The sequence below is a fragment of the Canis lupus genome, chromosome 36, assembly GCF_011100685.1.
Source record: "Canis lupus familiaris isolate Mischka breed German Shepherd chromosome 36, alternate assembly UU_Cfam_GSD_1.0, whole genome shotgun sequence".
Classification (NCBI taxonomy): Eukaryota; Metazoa; Chordata; class Mammalia; order Carnivora; family Canidae; genus Canis; species Canis lupus.
In genome coordinates this window covers 12,743,701-12,768,249 of record NC_049257.1, presented here as the reverse complement: position 1 = coordinate 12,768,249, position 24,549 = coordinate 12,743,701, and the positions used below count along the sequence as shown (strand labels likewise).

Here is a 24,549-nt window from a genome sequence, read left to right as displayed (position 1 = left end):
CCCCATGGCTAAATCTGGAACAATTTGAGTTAAAAAGTAAATAATGTAGTGCTGGATTACATTCCAAAGTACGATTGGCCTAAAGTGTCATAGAGGACAACTTGGCAACATATGTCAACTGAAAATGCACCTACTAGTTTACTTAGGAATTCTAATAAGCTATACTTTGTACATGTGGGAAATGGCACATGCACATGAAAACTCACTGCAGCATTTTTGATAATATCCAATGTTTGCAAATATCCCACATATTAATCAACATGATCAAATATGTCTTTGGATAGTAATTACGTACTTTTAATGGAGTATGTTTTTCATCACAAGAGAGCAAAACTGGGAGTAAAAGAGACAAACCTGGGAAATATGATTAACTATGGAAAACAATTTGTGCATTTTGTTTGCCTTCTCAAAGAATCTTAACAGATTTTCAGACCTATCCTCCAAGAGGCTGAATATACTTAATGACCCTACTCTTCAGTAAAAGTACCAAAAGTTTGTCTCATAAACGTTAGATTGCTGTTTCCTTTCTAGAAATCTTGTGGTAGAAGTCACATTACAATCTGTCATTTTTGTGGTACAATGACCATGTTAATAACATTTAATATATCTCGGCCAACATTTTAACAATTTTACCTTTTAAAATCTTCATACATGTATCTCATGTGGATAATTTATCCATATTCAAAGATTTACAAAAATCTAATATTACTTTGTGGTTAGGATAGAGCTTTCTAAATAACTGTATGGTTTTGGTGCAATGAAATAAATATACCTGAATTACATGTTATTTAAAACATAAATTGGCCTAGAAATAAAGGAGGGAACGGAAAGCAGATTCTAGGAATTATATAAAATTCTAACAATTGATGATTTAATTTTTAAAATATTTTTATTTATTTATTCATGAGAGATCCAGAGAGAGGGGGTAGAGACACAGGCAGAGGGAGAAGCAGGCTCCATGTAGAAGCCCGATGCAGGACTCGATCCCAGGTCTCCAGGACCACACCCTGGGCTGAAGGCGGTGCTAAACCGCTGAGCCACCCGGGCTGCCCACAATTGATGATTTTAAAAGGTAACAGTAGATATGGTAAATAAGACCATGAGGAATTGGGTGCCCTTATATTCTGCTGGGGGCAGGATAAATTGGGGTAATTTAGAGGGGAGAGAAAAAATTTGATTTGTGAAAAAAGACTTGAAAATATTCAAACTGTTTACCCTACAACCTCAGTCTTAAGACTATCTAATGAACCAAAGTAGACTATTTCGTCTACATTGGCCAGATTTGTAGACAAAAATGTTCACTAAAGCGTAATTTCTAGTAATGAAAAATAAGAATCATAAATCCTAAGGTTTGGATACTAATTAAATTATAGTATATACCTAAGAGGAACTGAATAGTTATTAAAGTAGTGTATTTGAAGAACATCTGATAGAAAAATGGTGAGAAAAAAAAAACCACTCTGGGTTTGCATGTATATTTGATTCTATTTTTTCATACTGATACTCTTTTTTTGTATAAAAAGAAACAGTTGTGTTTATTGGGCTGAGATTATGAATACTTCATATACCCATTTTAACTGAAATTCTATATATTTTCCAAATCCCCTACAATGACCACATATTTCTGTTAAAGTAAAGCTAGAGAGTTTTAACTTAAAAATCAAATAATTGCAAGTTAATTTAATATATTCATAACAAGCCTAAAATGAGGTTAGGTTTTTCGATTTTATCATTAATACCCCCAACAGCTGGCTCATACACAGAAAGCATATGGCACATATAAAATATACTCACAATATCCATGTTGATTAGCTAAGATTTGCCATATCAGAAACAAACAGGATAAAATAACATTCACTATAAGTACTTATCTTACTATCCGTATCTAATGAAAATATAAATATTTTTCAAGTTGGTATTACTCAGTTTGATAGAAGATATACAGTAATTAAAGAAGAATTTTTAATAATTGTTCTAGCAGGGGATCATTTCTGAATTATTCTCTTCATTCTGGAGCTCTGATCTGTGTTCAGTATTTCCATTGATGCTAAGTGATTTCCAATAGTGTGGAGCTAAAGGAGAAATCAGCTGAGTCCGCACTCCACTGAAGTGTCCATTTAAATAATAATATATATCCTTATGTAAAATGATAATGCTATTGTCCAGTTAATAAGCTATGTGCTCTAAATTATTTTAAGTCTTACTATGTTTTTTTTTTTCTTTTTTAGCCCAAACTTGCTTTGCCATGAATCTTTTACAACTCATAACTTGTTCTCCTTTCATAAGAATTCCACTGGGGATCAAAATTCTGGCCTTTGAATAGCTTTTTTCCACATAAGACTAATTGCCTATATGGGAATCAAACCTGCAATTTTAATCTCATTAGCACCATATTCTAACCAATTTAGCTGATTCCTATTTACGTATTCAAAAACCAGCAAATGGAAAATTATTTTCTTAAGCTTAATGTAAATTCATACTACTCATTTTATCCTTTCCAGCAAAAGGCTTGTAATAATGAAAGATGCTGAATTTATTAGACCCTTTCACATGCAGTTTAGAGTCTTACAAGAAATAAAGGTACAAATTGATTTAAAGAATACTGAATGAGCAAAGAAAAATCTTTGGGAAATTAGAACAAAATGTGACAGAGATGAAGCAAGTAAGTACTGAGTATTGAATATTTGCTCTCTCTAAGAGGTAACAGTAAAGCAAATGATTGGTAATAGTTCAGCATTCAGGATGCCCATAGCAACCTGGGAACCGTTTTCATGTTTCATCTCTGTTTGAAAGATGGGTGTCTGTTATATTCAGATGAAAATCCAGAACAAAATCTCATGATTTGCAGTCCATCAGTCAATTTTTCACTTTCCACTTGTCAGCATTTCCTGGTGTGTCAACATGGTACTATGCACTTGAAGGAAAGAGTTAATGCCTGATTTGTCTTTTCTTACAGATGTAAACTTTCTCCCTGCCCTAGGAACTTATCTTTTCCTGCAAAGTCACTTAGGATCAAAGTTCTACTGAAGGGGGAGCACTTTGTATCCTCTGACCAGTAAGTCCAATAGCAAGGAGAGTTCCCAGATACTTGGATCAAATGAGATTATATTGGTATAATAAGATAGTTTTTATAGACTTGAGTGCCACACAATTGGAGGTATGGTTCATAAAATTAGAGATAACGATTTTCTCCTAAGATTGTTTGGGACTATGCAATAGACTAACATTTTGAAATGCCTGCATTGCTTATGTAAACCCAGCATCGAGGTATTTGTAGAATTATTCATAAATCTTTGTTAAGGAATGTAGAGTGGATAATGATGGTGAATGGCAGAAGCTTGTGTCCACTACAAAACTAGTTTAAAGTTTCATTTTTAGTTGCCTGGTGACTGTTGACTCTTTAGAGAAACTTCCAGTTCACCTTAATTAAATTAGATAATGTAATTCATGGGTTGTTTCTGGACCACTGCTCTTTGTACTATAACGGAAATCAATGAAAAAGTAAGAGGCTTACTTATAAAAAAGAAAATAAAAAGTGCATATAAAACTTCAGAAAAGCAGTTCTTGATTATATGGGCAGTATACTAACTGGCGAGAATTGGTTAACAGTAGAAATTACTTCAGTATAAAATCTGCAGTTTATTTAACTCTTTCTAGACTGATAACTGTTTTACTTTGAGAAGATTTTCTTATAACTCCTATGAACAAATAGTATCTCCGTTAGAAAATACAAAATCTTACTCTGTAGGTGACCTAGGGTTGCTGCTGCTAATCTGTTAGCTCTGAAAGGAAGTCACCTTCTGCATATTGTGTAATTTTATTTCTTTGTTATATGCCAGAAAAAAACATCAATAATAACATCTTAAAGTAGAAAGTGCTAACTTCATGTTTTAATAAAAAAAAAAAGAAAGAAAGAAAAAGAAAACCATTTGAGGAGAATATTCTTCTTTGTCTCCATTTTACAAAAACAATTATTCAATTATTTATCAAGCCCCTAATACATATTGGCTCCTGTCCTATTAGTGGTACACAGATTTTTAAAAATCTAAAACAATTTCTCCTTCAAAGTATTTATGATCTTGTAGCATAGACAGTCAATACATTTTATATGTATAAATACATTTGGGTGTGTCTGATGGGCTCAGTCAGAGAAGCATGCAACTCTTGATCTGGGTCCTGAGTTTAAGCCCCACATTAGGTGTAGAGATTACTAAAATAATAATAATAATAATAATAATAATAAAGAAACTTAAATAAACAAAGAAATAAATACATAGATGGCATCCAAGACAAGCAGGTAACCCATATGAGGAGTGGTCACAGGGTTGAAAAATGATATAAAGAGCAGGAGAAAGTTATAGACAAAGGAATGCTCAGAAACTATGATCAGTGTACCTGCAGTATAACTATACGTAGGCTTGATAAGACTGTGATAGAAAAATAATTTTGAAAAATAAAAGCAATAACAAAATAATAATAGATGAAGTTATATAGTTTCTCCTTCATGCCACGCACTGTTCTAAGCATTTTACATACGCTACCTCATTCAATGTCATCAATAATACCTTCTCATTAACAGTACTATTATTTCCAACATTTCACAAATGAGAAAACATAGGCCCACAGAGACAAAATGACTTGCCACACGTGAGCCAGCTACCTAATTACTGAACTGGAATTTAAGCCTACTCTGATGCTTTGGTCAGAATTCAAGATTAGAGTGGTAAGCATGGCCTTGGATAGCACAGTAAGGTTTGAAACTAGTTCTGAAGGTAATTGGAATCACTAAAAAATTTTAAGCAGAAAAATGTTTAAAAATCAGACTTATGTATTAGAGAAATTTCTCAGGCAGAAGTGTTGAGGATGACTTAAAAAGAAGCAAGACACCATCAGAGCAGTCATTAAGGAAGTTCTTGCATCAGTCCAAACAAGAAATAAGGGCCTGACAGAAGGCAGAAGTTTGACAACAAATGTCCCCTGATGATAGAAAAAGTTCTATTGGATTTTTTTTAGCATAAGAAATAGAATCTTCTAGCTCTGTCTAGAGTCAGAGGCAGTTATATAAGGTGGTCATAACAACCTAAGTAGGGAGAAAGGGAAAAACCATAAATGGGCAAATATGATTAAAATTAAAGGTAAATAGAAGTTAAAGTCCATTCTGCCTAAGTTTTGCTTCAGAATAGAAATTGCTAGAGTATATTAAATACCTACATAGGCAAGCCTGGAAAATTTATGTGGTTTGTCTTGTGACCTAAAAAAGTTGGTTTTTAAAAGTCACTTGTTTGATTAGAATATTCTTTAACCATATAATATAAATGTTACTTTATAATTAAAAAAAAAAAACAAACCTTGATTGCCCAGAAAGACTGAGAAGACTTGCTAGATAATTGTGTCCTAAAGAACATCCAAAATCCAAGCCAATTATATCATAAATTTTAGAATAAAATTTTTAGGCAATCTTGCTTTAATGACAGGTTTAATTTCCCTGGAAAAACAAAGTGATTGAAGGTTATAAGATCAAAAACAAAGCTAACAGAAATATTACACCCCAACGAACAATAATGGAAGTGGCTTCACATCCTGTAGAAAGATAAAACAATGAAGAGCTTCACATCATCCTTGAGACATTAATCTGTTTGCAGAGACACTTTTGAGCATTTTGGTTTATGCTTCACTATCAATCTGATTGCTCATCTGATGCTTAAGCAGTAGGACTGTGTTAGCCAACAGCATTCAGTGGCACATTGCTAAGAATTCTTTTGTAAACTCCAACATATGTGAGCACCTTCTCCATCTCAAGTGTGTTTCTTTTAGGATGCTTGATTGGCCTTACACATACTGAAGGAAATAATAACACCTGAAGTAGATATGTACATCAACTCTGGAGGCATCTAGCCAAAAATATATGTATCTTCTTACCTTCAGAGGAAAATTTCTCTTGTATCTTTAGATTTTCCAAGCTATATTAGGTTGGCTCAGACTGAAGACATTATTTTTGTCCTCAGTATTATTTTGATTGCTAAATGTAATACCATTAAAAGGGCTAACTTAAAATGCCTGAGTGAATGACAATATTAAAAATAGTAAATCAGTTACTAAATTATCAAAATATTCATGTTCGCTTTTAAAAATAAACTTTCGGTATATTTCAAGTTAAAAATACAAATCACAATGATGATAATGATAAGCAAGATGATGATAATTAAAACATTATAGCAGTTTACATTTATTAACCAGGCTACTAATTTACATTTCACCTTTTCTTCACCAAGGTGAAGAAACTACCTTATGGAGTAGATGTGATTATTATTCCCATGTTATGGATGAAAAGACCATGGCTTGGAAAGTTTCAGTAATTTTACCCACATGTCCAGGGAGGAGCTAGGGTTTAGCTGTTTTTTAAAAGTCTACATTATTAATTATTATTCTATATGGTCAACATTATTTGACATCAAATAAAAAATAGTACTAGATTAAACTTTACCACATAAAATAACAGATATTCTGCTTTCCAGTTATATTTATTATAGCTCAGCCTGAAATTTGCTCATTTATACTCAGCTCTATGAAGCTGGTGCTGGGACTCAGAACTTTATTTTTCCTTTGCCCCATGGCTTCCAATTAGATTCTTTCAATAGGACACATTAAAGAGAGATGGGAAGGCAGAAAGAAAAAAGAAAAACAGCCCTTGTTCCCATTTCCTACAGGGAGCTGTTACGGGCTGACAATCCTCTAATGTTCAAAAATAAATATTTTTTAAAACTGCCATGATTTTGCTCATTCAGTTACATTTATTTTTTTCTCTTGCAAAATCGTTGAACTGATATCCTTTTTAAAATGTGGTTAAAATCTCTTTTAAAAAATAGCTAATAAAGTAAATAGGAATTTTGAAATTTTTCTCAAAGTTTAAAATAAACCATGTATAGTAGGGAAGCACAGGTATATGAATTCATAGTAGCAACAGAATTAAGATGGAAGAAAAAACTGTACATTTGTAAGCTAACAATGCTTTTTTATTCTTTTTCCTAATAAAAATGAACTCTTCATGATAGACATTTCCAATATAGACAAAGATAAAAAAAAGATTATTATAATGAGCCTATCCATTAAATATAATCTAGCTTCAGCAAGTTTGTTAAGTTTGGTTCATCTAACACACTTCTTTTTATTTTACTAACTTTGCCTTTTTTCTGAAGCTTTTTTATCCCAGAAACCATGAAATTTCACTTGAGATCTTTCAATATGTATCTCTAAAAAAAAAAATCACTTTTTAAAACTACAGTAGCTCTAATAAAATTAATCATAATTTCTTAATGTTTTCTAATATCCAGTTCACGTTCAAGTTTCCAGTGTCTCAAGATGTCTCCTGCTGTTGATTTGTTCAAATCAAGACTCAAATACAGCCTATGCTTGCATTTGTAACTAACTGCTCCTCCATCCATTTCCTTCTTTCTGTACCAGGTGGTAGAAAGTACAATTTGAAATAGAAGCTGTGATAACAGGATTTCGGTTTTTCACCATTAAATGTGATGAAAAAACCAGGTCATTTATCCTTTAAATTTCCTGTTATTCTAAATACTGCTGATTACTTCTTCATGTGTCATTTAACTTGCTTCTGGATCTCCTAAATTTTCTGTGAACTGGTAGGTAGAGCTGAAGATTTGAATAGATTCCACTTTATTTATTTATTTTTAGCAAGAAAATGCTATAGATGGTCTGTGAATTCTTCCAAACATTTAAAGAAGAAATCATAGCAATTGTACTCAATTTTTCTCCATTGAATATAAGTACATTTAAAAATTAAATGTAAATATGTACATTTATATATAACATATACAGATTTATAGGAATACAGTTTCACATTTATATTATATCCATAAAATATTATTTGTGTTTATATAATAAGTATAAACCAAAGTGGGTTTATTCTAGGCATGCATTTTCTGTTTAACTTTTGAGAATTATGTAATGTATTTTACCACATTGATAGAATAAAGAAGAAAAACATGATTATCTCAATGAATACATAAAACTTTTGATAAAATTCAAAATTCATGATAACTCATAGAACATTAGGAATATGAAGAATAACCTATCAGCAATAAGATATCTAAAAAACAATCTATAACAAACATCATATTTAATAACTGAAATATTAAAATCTTTTCACCTAATAGGAATAAGAAAAAGATTCTTGCTGTCATAGCTTCTATTTCCAATTGCACTTTTAATTCAAACTGTGTCATCAGTTTAACAACTTGCCCTCTATCTTGCTTCTTTTATCTACATAGTACCCATCATTTCCTAACATATCTTACATTTATTTTTACATCTCCGTATTGTCAAAAAGTGAGCTTCGCAATGGAAAGGACTTTGTCCTTTGTGTTTAGTGCTGTATCTCTTTTCTATACCAAGATGGGTGCTTAGTAAGAAATGTATTTTGAGTGAGTAAAAGTAATAAGTTAAAAAGTGTTCACTTTATTACTATTCAAGTCCGTGTTATTAGTTGTCCTTATGTTTTTCATGTAATTCACCACTTCCCTCTTTTCAGGTAACTTTTTCCTCAATATATGATTTATGTTAGAAAATTTAGAAAGTACAGAAAAGTTGTAAAAGGAAAACCTATCACTCAGCAAAAATTATTTGCTAACATTTGGAAGACTGCTGATTAAAAAGAACTACGCAAAAATATATTTTTTGTCTATCTAAAATCATGTAAATTCTGAATCTATTGTACTTATTTTTATTTTCGATATACTTATTCATTATTTTAATGGGTGAATGAACATAGTATTTAACTATTTTCTATCATTTATTGTTTGTAATGTCTTCCTATTCAAATAACACTACAATATTCTTCTGCATTTCTATAATTATCCCACACAGCAAATTACTTAAACTGAATTTTCTGAATATTATTTATTTTTGCCTTCTCATGAAAGCCAATCACACTGTTAACAGAAAAAGAGTAGACCTTTAAATTTGAGATAATTTAAAATCCTGAAAACTAGCTGGTGTTTATCTTCACGGTTGATGTATAATAGTATACAATATCTAATGCTGAGCTACCTCCAACTAATACCAGGATATGGATTCTAGGCTAGACTTATATCCACTCCAATTCAATGTTCTATGCCATTTCAGGAAATGATTACCACTAAATAAATAAGACCAGCTAAACAATAGCAGACAATCTATGGGCTTGGCACAGAATTAAGAAACTTCATTATAATTCAAGTATAGCTTCCAAATTCTGAGAGTATTTTAACTTCTTCATGATTGGTAGCAATTAATCTGTTATGGGATTGTAGCCACTGCATATTAATCTAGGGAGCCAGAAAATCCTGGTGATGATGATACAGTAATTTTTTAGCTTGATGGTTATTGCTAAGTTTCTGTTCTTTTTTTTTTAAGATTATATTTATTTATTCATAAGAGACGGAGAAAGAGAGGCAGAGACACAGGCAGAGAGAGAAGCAGGCTCCATGCAGGGAGCCCGATATGGGACTGGATCCCCGGACCCAGGGACCATGCCCTGAGGCCAAGGCAGATGCTCAACTGCTGAGCCACCCAGACGTCCCTCTGTTCTTTTTCATTAACTCAGCAACATGTATTTATTGAACAACGAATATGGGAAAAGCACCTTGACTTCAAGGATTTAAAGATAAACTATCCCAGAATATAGGACAATTTACGTACAAAATTATGAAAACAAAGTGCATTTGAAATTTTAACACAAGGAAGGCAATCACAACCTTGTAAGTGTCACCAAACAGATGGGCATCCAGAATACAGAATGTTATTAGGGGATTTGTATGATTTCTAAAATTGGAATTCAGATAAAAAATTATCCTGGAGTGAAGTGTTTAGGGATATAAATACTTAGTAGGCTTTTTAAGAAGAGAAATTGGAGGAGAGGAGCTTTTCTTGGAAGTGAGATAACTTAGAGTACATTAGGGGAAAAGTAAATGAACTACTTTGGCCAAAGCATAGAATTTGTGTCGGGAAGTAGTGGGTGACATGCTGTAAATGTAGGTTGGAGATCACATTGACTATAAAGAGTTTTTAAAGCTAAGCTACTATATTTTGACATTATCACATAAAATACATCAGCTATTGGAAGCTTTAAAGAGTCTAACATAATAAAACTTAGCAGGAGGCTTTTTTACTTTTTTGCAGGTGTTCAAGAACCAGCAGTAGCCTGAGTGGCAGTCAAGTGAAGGGAAACCTCATGGCAGGTAGATACTTTGCAGATTTTGATTTGAAGTCTATAGCCCATGAATTTCTCACAAATAATCACCCATGAACACCCATCAGATCTATTCACTGCTTGTAAATACTTTTGTAATAGTTGAGTCAATCCATAAGGTTGGTAAGAAGAATTGTGAGGAAAAACTTAGAAAGTTTTAGTGCGCAGTATGTCAATAATCTTAACTTTAAAGTATCATAAAATAATCTATATGTTATAAAGTAGTAATTAAAATCCTATGCAATTACATTTATCTCCCTTAGTTTTGTCCAGTTCTGTCCAGGAAATACCTAATAAATATATACCTAGAACACGAAGGTTGCTTTACCTTTAGCTTTCTCCTGGAGATTCATGGCCTCTCTGACTATGTTAAGCCATGCTGTTATATACACTTGTCTCATCCTGTTCTTCTCTTTATGGTGTTTCTCAAAATGGCATCTATGGATAGATAGGTGATGTGTTGTTTAGTGTATATCTCCCCTACTAAATTGTAAGCCTTTACCACTTGTTCACTGCCTAACAACAACACAAAAAGACATTCAGTAAATGTTCCTTGAATGAATGAATAAACCACCTATGGTCCCCTGTCTTACGCATCAATAGTAAGAAGAATGGAATGTACAAGTGATATAAGACACGTTTATTTCACCAGGACACTTAAAACTTCAAAAGATTTAACACTTTAAGAGTTTAGAGAGGAAATGAGACTCTAGAGTCTTGCCATAAATGTCATATGTAATTCATTCATGTACTCGTCTCAAACCAACACTACTTTGAAGGCTAAATGCCAACAAATAAGCAAGCACTTCAAGGTAACGTCCAAGGTACATAATTACTGCAAGAGTTACACACTAGTGGCTCAACCTCATTGACATTCTTTTCCTGCTGCAAGATGAGTGAATTAATATTTCTAAGAGCTGTCTTTAGGGGCAAAAGTTTTCCAAATTTGGAAAACATCTAATTAATTTTATATTTACATTACAACTAGGATGAAGCTATAAACTATTCCATAAATGTCTAAAACCTTGGTTTTTGTCTTATAAGCAAAAGTATTAGTTTTTTTTTAATTTTCATTTATTGCTTTAAAGTTTGAACTTCAAGGTAAAATCAGGAAAATATTTTTAACACATTAAAAAGCTTGATTGAAAAAAACTGAAAACTTGACATTTGAAAACTAGAAACAGCTGCTATTGGCTGCCTTATGTATTAATTTTACTAAAACATAGTATAATTATAACTATAAAGTAATATTAATGTAAATATTTTTGAGTTAAAAATGTTATATTTGTTTTCATTTATTATTTAATAGACATATTATGAGAAAAAAATAGTTCAAAATATCCACTTTAAGATGTTTTCTAAAGCCCATTTTCTTCTTCTATGACATAGTACCTTAGAACATTAGTAGTTAAAAGGACAATAATTTTATAATCATTGCATTTTAATTTATTGAAATATATCATAAAGTTCTTTAAATGTCAATGGCTCTTTAAATGTCCATTTTTAAAAGATGTCCCATTACTCTACTTTAGGAATTAGCAGCAAATTCATGGAATAGTTCCATTATCCCAGATAGCACGATAGACCTACCAACAGTAAAGGATTGGGGTTCAAACAATCAACTATTATTAAAGATCTTAGAATTACCTCATTAGGATCAATCTCTTCCTACAAATCATTACTCAAAAGATTTTTCTTCTTCTTTTTTTTTAAATATTTTATTTATTTATTCATGAGATACACAGAGAGAGGGAGAGAGAGGCAGAGACACAGGCAAAGAAAGAAGCAGGCTCCATGCAGGGAGCCTGACGTGGGACTCGATCCAGGGTCTCCAGGATCACGCCCTGGGCTGAAGGCGGCGCCAAACAGCTGAGCCACCCAGGGATCCCTCAAAAGATCTTTCTACTCTTAATCCTGAAATAAGTTAGAATCAGCAAGTGAATTGAAAGTTCCAATAACATCATCCAAGGGATGTCAGCCATATTCATCTTTAAATCCATGTACTAGCAATGTATTAAAGAATTATTAATGCTCACAAAAATTAAGCTGTGGATAAACACTCTTCCATTTATAACAAGCACAATATGGGCATTTCCCTCCTTTTAAAAAGTTGTCTGGAGTCCTAGTGTGACACAGAACTTCTTAAATGCTTGCAGTTACTCTAGTGATGGATATAGTCAGATCCTCATCAGATATGGTGAAGTCAAGAGAAGATTCTATGGGTCATAAAACAAATAAAGAGCAAGAGAATTTTCTCCAAAGATCCCAACAATGGCACCCCTTGGGAATTTTTTCCAATTAGCTATCATTTAAAGTAGAGAAATAAAACTGGGGCACAGTGAAGCCATATTTTAGAAGTGCCACTGAAGAAGGTCAACATGCAATTTTCAGGTCATTATTTAACAAGCATTTTAACAATTTCTGAAGAACTGTTCTTGCCTTCTATTCTGTATAACTGATGGTTTGGTAATAAACCCATCAAATTCTCAATCTGTTAAATTAAGATTGACAGAGGCTGCAAAGGCCTTTGCAAAACTGTATCTTCTATCCTGAGAGTTCTTACAGGCTTTTAGCAGAACTACTGAATTGTTCCTGTGAGGCTATTGTGACATTAAGTGGATGTTTTCCTCAGAAAAATTCAGATGCAAGAAGGTGAAATGATATTTCCGAAGCAGCAAAAACCATCGCTAGTGTCAAACCATAAACTTAAAATATAATCAAGTATCTTCCTCTGTTCAGAACTCAAATTCTTCCCTCTGAGCTTGTTTCTGAGTTTGTATTTTGGACTCTCTCTCTTACACACACACAAACACACACACATTCTATCTCTTTCTGTCTCTCTGTCACTCCCTTTCTCTCCTCCTCTTACTCCCTCCCCACAATCCGCAAGATTTTACTTTAACTATTCTAGAAGGCAGATAAATGAATTTTACTTTAATTACTCTAGTAGAAGGCAGATAAATGAATATAACTAGGGTATCTCCAGGTTCTAATCCAGCCTTGCATTCTTACATGGTTCACTTATTTCTTCCACCCAAATGTTCTTTTGCAGCTCTTTGCTGCAGAAGGGAAAACATAATTTCTTTCATCTTTTAATGTAGAGCTTTGGAATGTTTTGATAAAACCTTATTTTCTCCTTACTCCTGTTAAAATAAAAAACAAATGAAGACCAACCTTGAAAATTCTTCGATAAGACAAAAACCAGTTAGTCATACAAGCAAAGCTTCATTTATCTTATTTCACAGGACTAACCTGATCTGGGGCATTTCTTGCTTATACACCTGGAAATCATAAGCAAAACTTGAACTGTTTCTCAAAGTTGGTATGAGGTTACCACTGACCAATTCTCTATTGTTTAAGAAAATTTTAATATTATAATTAACCAATTAATTGGTTTTAATATTATAACCAATCACTGTGAAGAATAAACAGTAGTGACTGCTTCCTCACTATATAAACTGCTCTATAACAATATATCCCTGAGCCTCATTCCTTATTTGGGTTGAGGGCTTCTGGTTTGCAAATACGTCTTTTTGGTGTATGTATGATAAACTTGTACGAATTACTATTTTATTATTAAAATAATACTATAAATACTATTTATCATATTATTTATTTTATTACTATGGTTCATTGGTTCTACTTTTGTTATTTCTCAACTTTTGACATTCCATGGCATCAGAAGTGGGATCCAGAGGAGACGCCCGAAGACTCCAAGGCCTGTAAGCAAACAGGTGCTGGTACCCCCCACAGAGCTCACTGAGCTCCTTGCTTTCTTGCCAAACCTGGAATTTGAGAATAAGTCTTTCTTGTATCCAAGCTCTGTTTTCCTTGCATTTTGGGCTTGTGAATAGCTTGTGCATTAAGCATCTTGTGCATAACTGTATTTTGTTTAGTGAAGCTTCTGGTCCCCTTCTGTTCAAAAGTGACTCCCTGTGTTTTGGAACAGTTGTTGGAAAACAGGACTCCTCGTAACTAAGATGTCTTAGGGAATCTAAAGGCAAAGATGGGTTTGACCTGGTCTATGGACCAGGATCTTGTGCCTTTTAAGAAAATGTATGATCTTCTGAAACTGTACTGGCCAAATTAGAGAAACTTTAACTTAGAAAGTCTACCTTCAGGGGCACCCTCAAAAGATTCCAAACCCCTTGGAGACAATGGAGTGCATTCTTTGATTGGTATTTAGAAGTCCTAACAGACCAGACTGCTCTGAAAATAGCTTTAAAAAGACCCTGGCAACATAGAAATGAAAAATCTTTAGTAAAAACTCTTTGGCCCTCTGAACAGGTAACTGTAGCTATGTCCATCTGATGTATGTTGTAAATATATGATATTTTTCTACCTCTGAATGATATTGCCAAAATTAATTTGTAAAGAGATCTATTTAGTTGGCATAAAGAAAAATAAGCACTTTTATAAATTAAGTATTCCTAAGACTCAGAATTATAGAAATTAACTCAAACATTTTTCAAGTTTTTTGTTTTTTAAATAAAGATTATATTTATTTATGAGAGACACAGAGAGACAGACAGAGAGAGACAGAGACAGAGACAGAGACAGAGAGGCAGAGACACAGGCAGAGGGAGAAGTAGGCTCCATGCAGGGAGCCTGATGTAGGACTTGATCCTGGTTCTCCAGGGTCACACCCGAGGCTGAAGGTGGCGCTAATACCAATATACCAATATACCAATAAAATTTTTATTTTTTTTAAGATTTTATTTATTTATTCATGAGAGACACACACACAGAGAGAGAGAGAGAGAGGCAGAGACACAGGCAGAGGGAGAAGTAGGCTCGTGAGGAGAGGCAAATGCGGAATTTGATCCCAGGACCCTGAGATCACGACCTGAGCCAAAGGCAGACACTCAACCACTGAGCCACCCAGACGTCCCCACTTTTGACTTTTTAATTTTTTTAGAGGGACAAAAGATACTTGGGCCTAATAATAAATAATGTTTTATGCCACACTGAAAAATTTACTATGAAGAAGAATCTATTTTTAGAAATTATGAAATATAAATTATAAATTTGTCAGTCCACAATTGCTCACTTCTCAGTGTTCACTAAGGATTCTAAGAGTTAATTTTATTTAATATATGTAATTAAAACTATTGAAAATAATAAGGGTGAAAGCAAATGACTGTATGTGAAAAGTGGGCTAGGTGAATTGGGGGTTAAGGAGAGATATGAAGGTCACAGAATTTCTTTGGTTTTTGTTTTTTTGTAAAGGAAAAAAAAATTAATTTTGTCCTAAAGTAATATAAATTGTTCTAGAATAAGAAAGGAAAAAGGAAAAAAGCTGGATGGATACAGAAAATTGTAGGTTTGTGAAAAAGAAATCTTTACAAAGAAATATACGTGTAGTCAAGCTAATACGGGAATGGATTCAAGTTAAAAAGGTAAAAAAGAAAAGAGGAGTTATAATATCAAAAGTATACTGGGACAAAATTATAATTTGCTTTTCTTTCTGTTATGATGACGAAGTTTATCTTAAATCATCAATCTGCTCTTGAGAAATTGTAAACAAAGATTTTTCTTTACCTTTAATGTAATCTGCCTAGGAAACAAAGCTTCTATGCCTTATGAAAATAATTTCCTGTGCTTCATGTTGCTTTATCAGGTCTTCGATTCCTTGAAGAAAAACATGGAGTCTTCTCCATTAAAAGAGCTAAGCTCTACAGTTGTACATTCTAGTTGTATCACTATGTAACTTTGTTTTTAACCTTTAACATCTTTTCATTTCACTCTGGTTGAATGGAAAACAATGTATTGTCTCACAAAGACCTTTGATCCTGTTTGATAAGTATTTTACATCTTTGGATGTTTAAAAAAAAATCTTTTTACATTTTAAACAAACTTTGTCAAATCAAATCTGAATGAAATAAAAAAGAAGTTTATTTAAACTTATTTGATATATTAAATTGGATGAAGGAATATTGTCAAATAATAAGTAATGTTTAACTCTCTTAGATCATATATATATAATTTAAGGGACGCCTGGGTGGCTCCATGGTTGAGCGTCTGCCATAAGCTCAGGGTGTGATCCCAGAGTCCAGGGATCAAGTCCCTTATTGGGCTCTCTGCATGGAGCTTCCTTCTCCTTCTCCCTATGTCTCAGCCTCTCTTTCTCTGTCTCTCATGAGTGAGTAAATAAGATCTTTAAAATAAAATAAAATAAGTAATTTAAAATTATTTGGAATTCTTTTAAAAATTTGGTTTTATGAGTTACAATTCTAGCTATTACCTTAAAATATTGTAAATCACAGAAAAAAAAACAAACTTACTGATCAATTGCATTATTTGTGTGTGTGTATGTGTATGTGTGTGTGTGTGTGTGTGTGAGAGAGAGAGAGAGAGAGAGAGCTCTCACTAGAGCTTTAACAACATAGTTCTTTAAAAGTCCCTTATCACTCACAATGAGTCATTGTTTTATTTCTCTGAATGCATTTACAATCAACTATTTGGCAAACCTGCTTCATCCTCAAGAATATTCACAGAAAAGACCCTAACAAGAACTCTAAATTACAGGTTTATGATAAGTTTAAGGTCATAACACCGAACAGGTTAAGAATTTCTAAAATTCTAATGAAAATCTATTTGATTCATAAAGTTTCTAACCCAAGATGGAGCAAGAATCATACAACATTGACAAAACTGATGAAAATGATTATAAATTTGATGACTTCATTTAAAGTATTGCTAGTTCTTTAATATTTTGTTTCCAGATTTCCAGATTGGTTAAGTATATTCTTTGCAACAAAGATTGAAACACATCTTTTTCTCCCTACCTGATTCCTCCAAAATTCAGAAACTCTTATTAATTATTCTTATTTTTCATGAGAGTAGATATAATTGCATAAGTTCATTCAATATGAATCTCTTTTCTTGTAACAGGACACAATTGGACAAATCCTTGGCTTGGCTTCCTAGCCTTGAGAGGCTTTTGAAATCTAATCTGAGATACCCTATGAAAAGTTCCAGCAAAGTACATTTAAAAGAACTATATGGTCAATTGCACTATTTTTGCTTCCCTTATGCAAATAGCCAGGCCAAGTTTATTGAAATCAGATGTAATTTACAAACAAGTTAGTCTTATTGTGGTTATCTTTGATAGATATTAGGGATAATTATAGAGAGAAAAATTATATTTTAGTAATATAATAGTATATTACTAAAATAGCATGGATATCATATTCTTGTGCTGTTAATGTTTCTTGAGGTTTTGTTTTCTACTTATAAACTGGACTGGATACTCAATTCTTTCAGTTCCCTCTAATATTTGGCTAGAATTTTTCACACTAACATTTCCAGTTTTCTCACATTCTTCTGATTTGGAATCACTATAAAACTAAAACTGTCTTTTTCTTGAAGCCACTCAAGCTAAAGCAGGACAACTTGATATAAACTTCTGAGAAACCACCATAAGGGCTGAGGTGTGGCCAACCTTCACGTCCGTTACTTTGTGGACACTCAGAAAGATCACCAGAGACGTTCACACCACAAACCAGGAAAATCTGTCTAGAAATAGACACAACTGGCTGTTTTCACAACAGGCTGCTCTCCAAACTCAGAAACTGTATTTATAAACTACTCAAACTATTGAGCTTTTTCCATAAAGACGCCTCTCATTAAATAACCTGTTTGCTCATCTCACATATAGGCCTAATTTAGGTGGAAGCTCACCTGGAACACCATCTCCTCAAATTAAGCATCTTTACCTTGTCCTAAGTAAGCATGAGGATGCTCACTAATACATTACCTTGTGCCCCAGCAAATAACTTTTAAAACATTATAACCCACTCGAGACATTTAATTGGTTAAACCTTATCTCATGAGATGCTGTCCTCTGGTGAATTTTTAAATCATTTGCTCTTTTTCCTCCTTATAGTCACCATTCAGACCTCTCTAGGTGCATTGTATCACCTTGAGGGTTTTAAATGCTTGTTGGTAGCCACTCCCTTGTCAAATGGTATCCATCAGGATCAGACAAATAGATCAAATCAACAATAACCACATAAATAATGAAGCAGGTCCTCAGGCACGATGAATGCAAACACAGAATGTGTGATTCTTCACTCTGATTACATCGATGGTAGGTAATAACAGAGAATAACGCTATACTACTTGATCATACTCTCAGCCTGCTGAGAGAATAACCAAAAGGGGGAATGGTTAAAAAGAAACAAACAATAACAACAACAACAAAAAAAAAAACAAAAAACAAACAGAGATCAATCTTGTCTTGAAGATTTCCTGAACAGACAAAACTAGTTAGTCATATAGGTACAGCTTCATTTAGCTTACTTCACAAGACTAACCTGACCTGGGTCATTTCTTCCTAATATTTCAGGAAATCATAAGTAAACCTTAAACTGTTTTTCAAAGTTGGTATGCGGTAACCACTGACCAATTCCCTATTGTTTAAGAAAATTCTATTATTATAACCAATCACTGTGAGGAATAAACAGTCCTCACTATATAAAGTGCTTTCTAACAATATTCCCCTGAGCCTCATGTCATGTTTTGGTTTGAGGGCTCCCAGTCTGCAGACTGTCTTTTTTGTATGTGCACAATAAACTCGTATTCATTATGACTTTAGAGATACATTGGTTTTACCTCTGTTATTTCTGAACTTTTGACACTCTGTTTCTATAAAGCTTTTATGTATTTGGAGATATTATAGGATTAAAAAACTATCCATTATAATAATTAAGAATTCTGTTATTGATGCAATTCCAATAATTCAAATAAAAAGCTTTAGGAAAACTTTTATTTCTAAGCAACCACTTACAGTGTTGCCAGATTTGCAGTCAAATATAGCAATTCAACTCTCTTCCTCTTAACAAAATATGCCATTTTTTTTCTTCAGTAAAGATTTCTTTTTACTGCTAAATCCTTGAGACTCGTAATACCAAATATACTAGATTACTATCTTATATTACTCTGACTGATGTTTTTCTCTTCCAAGAAATGAAACCAATGATGCTACCCTTTAAAAAATCATTTCTAGGACAATGCCTTCAAGGACAAAATGGTGATTTTATCACAGAATATAAAATCTAGATTTTAAGATTTTTCTCATGTGAAATATAATGATGGAAGCATCAAACAGTACATAAGAAGAGCAATATGCAACTAGTGTAGTTACAATTTTTCATTTGTTAACCAATTTAGCCAAATTAATTGTGGAGTTAAGAAAGAAAAAGGCAGGTTAATTAAAAGCAATGAGAATCTCATCATGTTGCAATTTTGGGAACTATATAATTCCTTTGCTATAAAATGCTAGCAAAAGCATATACAAAAATGCAACTATCGGGGATGCTGGGTGGCTCAGCAGTTGAGCGTCTACCTTCGGTTCAGGGTGTGATCCTGGGGTCCGGGATCGAGTCCCACATCGGGCTCCTTGCGGGAAGCCAGCTTCTACCTCTGCCTGTGTCTCTGCCTCTCTCTGTGTGTCTCTCATGAATAAATAAAATCTTTTTTTTTTAATGTCTTTATTTATTTATTTATTTATTTATTTATTTATTTATTTATTTATTTTTTTATGATAGTCACACAGAGAGAGAGAGAGAGAGGCAGAGACATAGGCAGAGGGAGAAGCAGGCTCCATGCACCAGGAGCCCGACATGGGATTCGATCCTAGGTCTCCAGGATCACGCCCTGGGCCAAAGGCAGGCACTAAACCGCTGCGCCAAATGCAACTACCAAATCAAGAAATGACCCATAAAATTTCTCAGGTCTTTCATACTGATCTAAGCAGGCTGATTTGTAATTATTTTCTTTTATTTTTAAAGATTTTATTTGAGAGAGAGAGAGAGAGAGAGAGAGAAACAAGCAGTAGGGAAGGCAAAAAGGGAGAGAAAGAGAGAGAAGCAGATTCCAGTGAGCAGGAAGCCTGGCATGGGGCTCCATCCAGGGATCAGAAATTATGACCTGAGCCGGAGGCAGATGCTTAACTGAGCCACTCATGCGCTCTGAGAGTTGGTGAATTTTTTAAATGGAGATGCAACCTTCCTTCCCTGTTTAAAATGTAAATACCCTTGGGACAAGTAAGACACTTAAATTCATATGATGTTATAAAAGACTGACAGTGGATCATTTTCTGAGCAGATTTTAATAGGTGCAAGATGATGGGAATCTGGAAGAAAAGAGGCAAGAAGAGAATAAGGGCAAAGGGATTGGCCTTAAATATAAATATGATCTTCAGAAGTTTCCTTAGTGTCAATCCCGAAATTCCAAATAACTTACACCACCTATCACATCAACTTGAACACACTTTCCGTGTTTTCCAGAGTAAAAGTCCATCTCTTTTCTTACATTAAGATGTTTCTCCATTCTTTAAATGGCTAATCTCCCACTGCTTTCAAAGCACTTTTTCTGAGAGGCTCACTACGTTACATAAAAAAATGTCTTAAAGAATGAATTCTAGGTCATAGCACAGGAAGCAGGAAGCATGGCTGCTTGTACCAGTTTTATAAATCCCTGACTTCTGTACATTTTTTATTAACATTCTAACATAAATGTATTGAATTATTACTTATTGCTGTATCTTACTGTTCATAATCTTTTTTTAAAAATTCCAATAAGGGAGCTATTGAAAAGGCTACCAAATATTGACAGGCTCCACTTTTAACCCTAGCATAAGCATATGTTTCTGTTGGCCTTTTAAAACCAGAACATCACTGCGTCCTAGAAAAAGACTTGATGCATTAATAAAATACAAGCTTTGGTGAAGACCTGAGGAAAACTACTTCAGGTCAGAGAATTTCCGCAAATTGAGCAATACTGCAACGTCTCCCCACCAAAGGATGTGGAGACTTCAATTCTCTAACATGTCAATACTGTGCCTAGTTATGAAATCAGAGCAGATGGGAAGAGCAAAGGGGAAGGGGAAATTGCATACGTCCTTAGTTGGAAGCCTAACACATTTCATTTTACTCTTTCTAACTTGTCAACACTTTCTACCAAAGATAGACTTCAGAACATTATTAAAATGTCTTTAATGGATTGCTGAAAATCAACTCTAGGCAACTACCAATTCTTTAACAGTACAGATTCCCCATTGTTCCTGGTATAGGAAAAATGACCAGTTAAGTGTTTTGTAATCCCGTGTTCTTAATGAACTGAGACTGCTCTCTCGGATCAATGGCCTTCATAACGCCAACACCCCTTCTCTCAATCCCATTGGGTTGTTTTTTGTTGTTGTTGTTCCTGCAGTCTGTATTCTCTGTAATCTTTTTGCACCATTCAGTACCTGGGCATCCCCTTTTCTTGGCCAAGCCCTCTTTCTACAACTCTAAGGACAGATTAGATACTGTTTGTTTTTGTTTTTTTTTTTCTGACTTCTATCTCCTTCATTTTCTCCCACAGACTTCAACTGCAGGCATGGCCCAAGGCTGACTCCCTAATTCACTCTTCTATTTCTTTTGTCCTTTTGAAATTCAACCCATTTTGGCCTGAGGCAGAACTGTAAAGGAAGAAGATCCTTCCTAGCAGCAGAATCCTTTTTTTTCAGTAGTTGGTGAGGGGTACATCTGAGCATCCTGCCTTGGGATAGATTTTAAATTCAAAATGTTTGGCTATTAGTGACACATCCCCACTTTAGGGTCTTTGCCCTTCCTTTTCCTTCCTCCTGAAAGGCTCTTCCCTCAGGGTACTGTCTCACTCCCACCTTCCTCAAACCTCTGCTCCTCAGAGGCTTCCCCTGACCATCCAATGTAACAGTGCAGACTCCTGCCCTTCCCTGCCTTACTCTGCTCAAAGTTTTCTTTTTCTGTAACATCTAAGATTTCCAATATATATAGTATATTATTTATTATATTTATTAGTTATTGCTTCTTATGTTTGTCTTCCTGACAGACATATGCTCCATTTTGTTCACTGATGTCCCAGTGGCCTCGAACAGTGATTGGCACTTAGTAGGTGATTAATCAGTATTACTCTAATTGAGTTGAAAAACTTTGCTGTTATCTGCCTTCTTTTTCTTTACACTGCCAACAGCCTAGTCCAGGTTTCTTCTCATGGTAATTAGCTAATTAGCATGCTAATTGTGTTTCCTGTTCTTCCTCTCTTTAATCCATCTTCTTTACTGTTGGCTGATTTTCTCCCTCAAAACTCACATTTATCCTCTCATTATCCTTCTCAGAATCCTTCACTGTAAGGCCAAGTAAAAATTCCTTAGTGTGAGACTTGATGCCCAGCTCAGTACCAGTCATGTCCAGCCTCACTCATGCCCTTTCCTCAGTGGACTCTAGTCAAGCTGCTATTAGCTTTTTTCTTTTAAGAAATAATTGTTGACCTCCTACTCATAGGTCCCATGTGGCATAAAATGAATTTACGGTCAGTTTAGGCAACATACGCTAGAAGGATAGAAGTTTAAACAATAGCATTTGTATTAAAGAAGAAATTAAGTCGACAGAAGAAAGACACTTGGCTGACTTGGGTGTATGAGGTCCCCGTCACTGAAATGACTCTCAACTGCACCTTTCATGTTCTGGGAAAGCAAACCATATCTATTGGTAAACATTCAACTTCATCTTACTCTGTGATTAATTCTCTGTCTTTTAACAGCCATAATCCCTTAAACATAAATAACAAAAATTTTGTCTTTGCACAAATATTCTGATGTGCCTTTCCTCACCTTAAGAAACACTGATTTATAGGCTTCACATGCCTTCCCATCCTGGAGTGCTGAAAAGCCTCTTCAAGCAGAGTCAGCCCTTGCCTCAAAACCAAGATCCAGCTTGGGAGGAAAAGCCTGAAAGGGCCCTGGGCCTCTGGGGAAAGGATGCAGAGATTGGATTGATGAAAGAGCTGGCATTCTCAAATGGGCCAACTGTGTTACTGACACCTCCAAGTGTCTCACAGTGTCATCACTCTGCATCTTAACATGAAGGTTGCTAAGATGATGACAGTTCTGCAGCATTTACTCTATCTCTGCCACCGACGCTTACGAGGTTCTTGTTCAAGAAGTCCTCCCATGTAATCCTCTTCATGTTATTCTTCCTCTTCTCTAAACTTCTACTTTATTTACTATGTTATATACATGAAACATTCTAGAATTTGACATTATTTTGACTTGCATTTTTTGGTCATACATTGATCACTGCAGAAATTCTTGAAGACATAATTGTCTTTCCCACAACAGTGGTCACCAACCTTTGCTAATCAATAAGGCCATCAATACAGTACTCAAAAAATTCAGAATCCAAAGCTAAACTCAGAACTGCAGAAATGTGACTACTTGTCCAGAATCTAAGGAATCCATGTTTTCAAAAAGTCCCCCATACAATTCTAATAATTGGCCAAGTGGGGGTATCACTGCTTTAGCTTTAGAGTTTACCTGAAGCTTACTAATAACATAATTTCAAAACACCTTTTTACTTAAAAATTATTTACTTTTTTGTTTTTTGATTTTTATTGTTGTTGTTATCTTGTCTTAGATATTTCTTTGAGGGAAGCATACCGCACTTCTACTCAACTAAAAGAAACATTTTTACAGTCCAGAGGTTTTTTTTGTTTTGTTTTCACTTATCAAGCCATGGCTTCATATAGGGAATGGATTCCAGCAGCTCAGGTTTCTTTCCATTGGTTCTTACAAAGTGTGCTTCTCTGGAGGGAGCAGGCTGGCACTTTAGTTGAACCCAAGTAAGTTTCTCCTTGGCTTCCTTCTTTTTCTAATCATTTTCCTTCTGATTACTCAGGAAGCTCTCTAGACAGAGGGCTTAATATGCTCAGTAGATATGTTAATTCTCTTGACAAAAATCTTGCCCTTAACTTGTTTGTTTACAATGCCAACAGCATGCAGTGTAACACTATAGACTCTTCGAGTCTTGTCATGGTAACATTTGTAGGGTATTCCTTTTTGAACAGTGCCATCCCCTTGATAACTAAAATATCACCTTTCCTTTTTTTTTTTTAAGATTTATTTATTTATTCATGAGAGACAGAGAGAGAGAGAGAGAGAGAGAGAGAGACAGAGAGAGAGAGAGAAAGAGACAGAGACATAGAGGGAGAAGCAGGCTCCCTGCTAGGAGACTGATGAGGAATTCCATCTGGGATCTCAGGATCACACCCTGAGCTGAAGCCAGATGCTCAACCACTGAGCAACCCAGGCGTCCCTATAATATCACCTTTCTTGCAGATTGGCATGTATACAGCCAAAGGAAGCAACCCTATGTTTCCTAAAAGACCTAGAGCATATATATCAGGTGTCTATCCTCTTCCCTTTGTATTGGTTATTTCAGTAAATTACTAGAAGATGGTGGGTCTGGCCAAAAGTAAAAAATTATTTATTTTAA

General features: G+C 34.2%; 1 protein-coding gene and 1 long non-coding RNA gene across 3 annotated transcripts in view; one reads left to right on the top strand and one right to left on the bottom strand.

Moving 5' to 3' along the window:
- LOC111094218 overlaps positions 1–16,035 on the top strand; it is a 44,712-nt gene extending 28,677 nt beyond the window's left edge. The window contains exons 3-6 of one of the 2 annotated variants that reach the window (XR_005384657.1): positions 2,957–3,055; positions 10,180–10,238; positions 13,932–13,971; positions 15,870–16,035. This is a non-coding gene — a long non-coding RNA (uncharacterized LOC111094218). Of the gene's footprint in view, positions 1–2,956; positions 3,056–10,179; positions 10,239–13,931; positions 14,520–15,869 lie in introns of those variants that run through there. The other variant, XR_005384656.1, reaches the window with a different exon arrangement.
- The window catches only part of B3GALT1 (beta-1,3-galactosyltransferase 1), a 503,874-nt gene that overhangs the window by 303,137 nt on the left and 176,188 nt on the right, over positions 1–24,549 (bottom strand). The gene's annotated exons all lie outside the window — the stretch shown is intronic.